The sequence below is a fragment of the Euprymna scolopes genome, chromosome 20 (genome assembly GCF_053919585.1).
Source record: "Euprymna scolopes isolate OS-2025 chromosome 20, ASM5391958v1, whole genome shotgun sequence".
In the NCBI taxonomy this organism is placed as follows: Eukaryota; Metazoa; Mollusca; class Cephalopoda; order Sepiida; family Sepiolidae; genus Euprymna; species Euprymna scolopes.
The window spans coordinates 18,307,704-18,314,463 of NC_136501.1; positions in this window are offsets into that span (position 1 = coordinate 18,307,704).

A 6,760-nucleotide genomic window follows, 5' to 3' on the forward strand; every position below is an offset into this window, starting at 1 on the left:
CTTTTGATCTGGCGACATGCGAGTTGTGGACTGGATCGTTGTCCTGCAGGAGGAGGGTACCTTTGCTGATCTTGCCCCGCCTCTTGATTTTGATAGCTCCCCTTAATTTCCTCAAAAGTGAAGCATAATACGCTCCTGTAATTGTGGTACCCTTTGCCAGAAAATCTGTCATCACTACTCCATCCTGGTCCCAGAATACTGTTAGCATGACCTTGCCAGCGGAAGGCTGCATCCTTGCCTTCTTTGGAGGTGGTGAGTCCAAGTGCTTCCACTGCATTGACTGGGCTTTGGTCTCTGGATCATAGTGATGGACCCATGTTTCATCCTGTGTAATCAGTGTTTTGAAAAACTTTGACTCCTTCTTGGCACATCTCCAAATTCATCCTCGAGCACTCGACGTGTTCTCGCTTCTGGAATGGTGTGAGCAACCTGGGAATCCATCTGGCAGACACCTTATGCATATGCAAAAAATAGTCATGAATGATTGTTTCCACAGACCCTGTACTAATCTTGACATCTTGGGCTATTTGGCAAATAGTAATGCGCCAATCTTCCAAAATGGCAGCCTCAACTTGACGGACAGATACCTCATCAATGGCAGAAGTGGGGTAACCAGGTCTGGGAGCTGTTTCCACAGACTTCCGGCCATGTTTGAATTCACGATGCCAGCGTTTTACAAGATCATGTGATGGAGCATTATCACTATAAGTTTCTTTCATTTCATCAAAAGTCTCCTGTGGTGTGCATCCTTTCAAATACAAAAACCGGATCACTGCTCGACATTCAACAGGCTCCATTTTACACCTGACTCAGTTCAAACACCTGTAAAACAGAAACTACAATTAGTTCAAAGCTCTAATTTTCCACATAACCCTTAGGGATATAAGTCATTGCACATTCAAAATTTCAGCTAGATCAGACAACTGGAAGTGGGTCAGGGGCATTACTTATTGCATGCCCCTCGTACTAACCTGATAAAGGCCACACAACAAACACAAAGTGTATAAATCATAAACTTCCAGCAAAAACTTTCTGTGAATTAAAGTAAACTGTAAATTTCATGGTTGCTTTATTCTTTTATTTAAGAATGGAGTACTTGCGGGGGGGGGGGGGGTCTAACAAAGATTGCCAATATCCATAAGTTAACTGACTGATTTTGAACTTAGCACACGCTGGTCATCTATTTGTTTCATTAATCATTTCAACCGCACGCCTGTGGAACTCTGTTCCATCTGCCTGCTTCCCACCGGACTACAACTTGGATGTGTTCAAGTCCAACGTTAACAAATTCCTAATGAACCGCCTCCTTAAGTAAACACTTCATCAAATCTCCACACTAACGTAATGTACTTGCAATAACCCTTATCCCTGAGTGGCTTCCGGGCCTTGATAAGTGGTGATCACTGTGTAAAAAAAAAAAAAAAAAAAATGTCTTCCATTTATTGATCTAATTCACTATGTTACATATGGACCAGGGCAATATTTAAATGTAACAATAAAATGCAATAAAATGCAAACACAGGGGTATGGGTGGGCATTTATGGATAACAAATGCTTATCACAGGCAGACAAATCTTCTGCAGTAGGAGTATGTTCATGGGTCCCAGATTGGGTTCAAATTTCCTTTTTTATACAAAAAAGGTTTGAAACAAATAAACAACAATTATTTTCTGTGAGACGGGCGGATACAAAATAAACACAAAAATCGAACACAATAAAATTTGCAAGAGATAACGAAACAAACACTTTCAAATAATATAAAACTAAATTTATTAATGATAAGGGGAAAGAAAGATTTAACAAAAACAAATATATTCAAAGCTAATGGGATTGGGGAATATTTTTAACATACTAACTGAAAGAGAATTCTATAACAGACAGACAAAAGGTAACCGGCAGTAACCAGTCCATATGAGGAAAAGTCCGATCTCCAGCTCGACAGAGAAAGAAAGTAAAATTTGTTTTTTTTTTCACTTAGAGTCAATTCTTTTCTTTGAACAATTTGCCATTGCTGCAGTCAGTCCAAGTAAAATCTTTTGTGAGGGAAGAAAGATTCAAACCCAAATCCAGTCTCTTGATGCTGTGCGACACATTTCAGTTCCGCGTGGGAGACATAAGTTCCAACGATGACTTCGCAGACATTTCTGATTTGTTTCTTTTCTTTTTAAACATGCCTGTCGGCATCCGTTTTGGGTTATCCAAAATATCTTTATTGAGGGATTAATTTAGATATCTTTTTTTTTGTCTTTGCCAACTTCGGAAATGTGACATCGCTTTGGTTGTCCAGAACACGTTTTACGTGGTCAAACTCTTTTTCACAACTCCTCGCACGAGGGAATTATTATATTTTCTTTCTTTTTTTCCGCCCCTCGATTCTAAAAATAGAATTGACGAAATCCGGTTCTTTCCTTATTCTCTTTCTTGGCACGGCACAGTCACTGGGTGCGTTGACCTAGAGCGACCTGTCGCTTGCCTTCATATTGGGGGAGGTGGGAGGTGTTTGGTGCTAACGTCGACCGAACGTTTTTCAACTCCTTCGTTCTCTGTTTCTCTCTCTCTCCGTGGGTGATGAAATCCGTAGTGGGGTTTTTCCTCTGCTTCCGAGATCGGATCGCGGTGTAGTAACTGTTCCGCCGTCACATGTCACTCTCCCTGTCCTCGGCCAAGGAAAGAGAATCTCTCCAGACTGGTTTTAATATTAGGTTTTGGGTGGATTCTCGTTCATGCCAATCAAATATCTACTGTATATATTACTAATAGAATACTAAAACAATACTTGATGTCGAGGTGGCTGTTTGTGACAACTGTAATCCTAATAAGTCTCTTGAAAAAATACACTTTTTTTAAAGGAGAGTCAGCATTTATCAAGGACCCAGTAGTCATCAAAGCAACAACGTTAGTTATGGAAATTTGGTTTAGTTTGATAATTTAAAGGGTCAGCTCAGCAAGAACTTGTTTACATTGGACTTCAAGATGACCATATTATGGTCAGCTGGAAAGCAGGCCAGCAGAACAAGAGTTCCACAGGTGGGCAGTTCTAGAAAATAAGTTTTGCTCATGAAATCCACATTTAGATTTAGACAGAGAAAAAGAGTGAGGGAAATTGTTGACAGTAGTTTTAGCTAGACAAATATGTTTTATGAAAGTTTTGCAAGGAGAAACCATAGATTGGAGCTCAGATGAGTACTTGCCATAATTATAACAAATATTTGAAAATTTTCCGGGGGGTACAGAATTTTATAATGGCTAAATACGGACCAAAAAGCATAATGAATTTAAAAAATAAAAAATGAAAATAAAAGTTAGCTAACCAGGTTTTGTTCCTCACTTATCAAAGCTAAATCGAGGAAAATACGATTTAAAACAAACAAAAATATATGACGGGGGCAGGAAAAACAAAAACAAAAAAAAAACAGAAATAAACGGGGGAAAAATTACATAGAGACTAAACTAAGTCCAAGAAGATTTTCTTTTTGCTTGCAAAGAGAAGGTCTCAAAGACTTAATAAAAAGAGTCTCTAAAATTTTCAAATGATAGGGAGAGTGTGACTTACTAAGGATCGTAAACATGTCAGCACTGAAATTCGTGGCACACACATGGTTATTTATGAGATGGTCGCAAATCGCAGAATCATACGTATTACTCAGGACATCCGAGGGTGAAAAATTTGCATAAAGAATTTTTGAAGGCACATGCTGTTTCAAACGAAAATCTAATCTTTGCGATGTTCGCCCAACATAGTGCGCACTGCAACTACATTTAAATAAATAAATAATAGAATTATTATGGTGGGGGAGAAGAACATCTTTGCGAATAGACGGCAATATAGGCCTGGTTGAAAAAACAAATCGCAGATTCGATGCAAAATAACACCGTTGCACAGACAAAGAAATTTGCTTAGCAAATCGGTCACTGATGTTACCTAGCCAAGGTAGACATAGGTACACAGGACATCTATTAGCTATAATTTTTTTGGGTTTATGAAAATTGGAAACTTTCTTATTTATAGTAGTTTCAACAATATCCAAGGGGTAACCATTATTACAAAGGGTCTTAGTGATAAATTTGAGTTCGTCATCCAGATTCACTTCAGAACAAATCATCAAGGCCCTATGTGCTAAAGTCTTGATTAAATTATATTTTTGGTTTATAGGGCAAAAAGAGTCCCAACGCGTATAGAAACCTGTAAAAGTTGGTTTACGATAAACAGAAGTAAGAAAACACGAGAATGTCTTGGACACAAAAACCTCCAAAAACGAAAGAGTAGAATTTGTTTCCTTGTCTACTGTAAACTTAAGGGCTGGATGAACATTATTAAAGGACACAAAAAAAGCATCCGCATTCGTCTCGTTGTCAAATAAGCAGAAAGTGTCGTCAACGTAACGAAAATAAATGTCCGGTTTATGCAAACCAGACAATAGACCCTCTTCATGAAAACCCACAAAGATATTAGCCAACGCTGGTCCCAATGGGGAATCCTTGGCCACACCATCCGTCTGTCTGTACATAATATCGTTGAAACTGAATTCTACTGATATGGTTGTGAATTTCATCAATTCTAAAAAAATATTTTCTGGTATTGGGGGAGTCGGAAGTTTACTCCGATATAAAGCGTCAGCACAAATATTAATAGTCTCTAACAATGGGATGCAAGTAAAAAGACTGGAAATATCAAAGTAACACATAAATTTTTCTGAATAACAATAGAACAGAGATAGGCTAGCAACTTCTTTTCTGTGGTAAAACGATTGCAGGAAAAAGAAATGGACATCACCTACCAGGTTTCGAAGCCAGTTTTGAACTCTGACAATAGGTGCTCTGAGCAGCTCCTGCCCAAATGTGGTAACACTACTCCATTCTAGGATGTATTTGGTTCATATACAGATAGCCAATTACATCAGCAGTGAGATATCTACTTGAGCGGTAGAATGATCCAACCGGTTTTCCAGCAATTTCATGTATTGTTCTATTTCAGATCTGGTGTGAACTATTCATTTCATTTGAAGCCAGATGTGAATCAGAGCGTTGATGATGGAAAGAGAGAAGCTTGGTTTTAGATGCATTAAAATTAACACTTCTTTCCATATTGCAAGGTGGTCCTGGATATGACCTTAAACTATATCCGATAGTGAGGCCCCAGCTTGCAGGCTCTGGGGAGTGTGGAGCCACCCTTATATTGCCATTGCTCCCAGGTCCACTCTGACCCGAACTGGTAGTACCTGTTAGGGTCCCAACTATGGGTTAAATAGAAACCGACTTAAAAAAAACAAATATACTCTATTAAAAAATTGTTCTTCAAAATCACTGGATTTGGCATTAAATAACCTGAAAAGGGTTGATATGCCGTAAAACAAAACAACAACCTTATTGCAAGTGCTAGATAATATATAGAAAAATAATTCTCATTGACAGTTAAGATTTCTCTTTTTATTTATTTATTTAAAATTCTAACACTTAGAGCTGTATATAAATGGCAGTACATTTTTAAAAAATATGCAAATAGTTTTTTAAAGTTCAAATGGGACAATAGAATTCGATTTTGAAATAATTACTTTCAAAATGAGTAGTAACTTATTTTCGACTTAGGAATCCATGAAACAGTTAAAGTATGCCATCATTTTTGATCTGAAGTCAAATCCACAGTGTCATCCATTTTTTCCCCATTTCAGTCAGATCTCTCTCCATTATCTGCTTCCAGTTAATGTTGTTTTCTTTTTTACAAAGGAGTCATTACTTATCAAAGCCCAGAGGCCACTCGAGGACAAGGATTAATGAGTGTATAGTAGTCAATCAGACAATATTGTAGTAATCATTAGTAGTGGAAATTTGGTAAATTGGATTATTTAAGGGGACGACTCATCAAGAATTTGTTTACAGTGGACTTGAAGACCGCCAAATTGTAGTCAGCTGGAAAGCAGGCAAACGGAAGAGAGTTCCACAAGTGTGCAGTTTTGAAAGAAGCTTTGTTTATGAAATCTACATTTAGGTTTAGGCAAAGACAAAGAGTGGGGGTAAATGTTATTGTGAGAAACTGTTACCCTGCCCATTACATCACTTGAAAATGCCTCTTTTTCTATTGGGCGTCTATTGAAGCACTTGGTTGGTAATTCTCTCTGGGGTCAATCTTAGGGTATATCTGAGCCAGACTAAATGTCATTTGCAGATTATTGATGATACTACCTGCTGGTTAGTGCAATCTCTGACTACTTGGTTGGTGATTCAACCGCTCCATTTGTTTCCCAGAATCCTTCTAAGGCGCTTACAATCACCTATCCGGATGAGTGACTATTTGTGGCTTCCAGTGCTGTAGGTTCTCTCCACATATCTCGGCATTGTTTCTAGTCATCCTGGACTTCTCCTTGCCACTAGACTCAAACAGTGCCGATTCAGGTGAAGTGTGATGGGGGATTGCACAACCTTTGCCACACAATTACATGTGCAGCTGCTCCTACAAGTAAATCTGTCGACCTAGTCCACAAATTCCAAAATTTCATCATGACAAGTTTCAAGAAAAAATACACGATTAAACCTGGTTCTCCAACTTCCAACGTAGACCCCTACTACCATGTCTCCTTCTCCAACATCAGGGGTCTACGTTCTAACTTTCCAGAGGTTGAAACCCAATTACATGAGACTAAACCAGACCTTTTATTTTTAAGTGAAACTGGCATTGGACAGGCTATTTCCCTAGATGAGTTTGCAATTACAGGATACTCTAACTTAACTTCTAAATCTGACCCCCAAGATCGCCATGGGCATG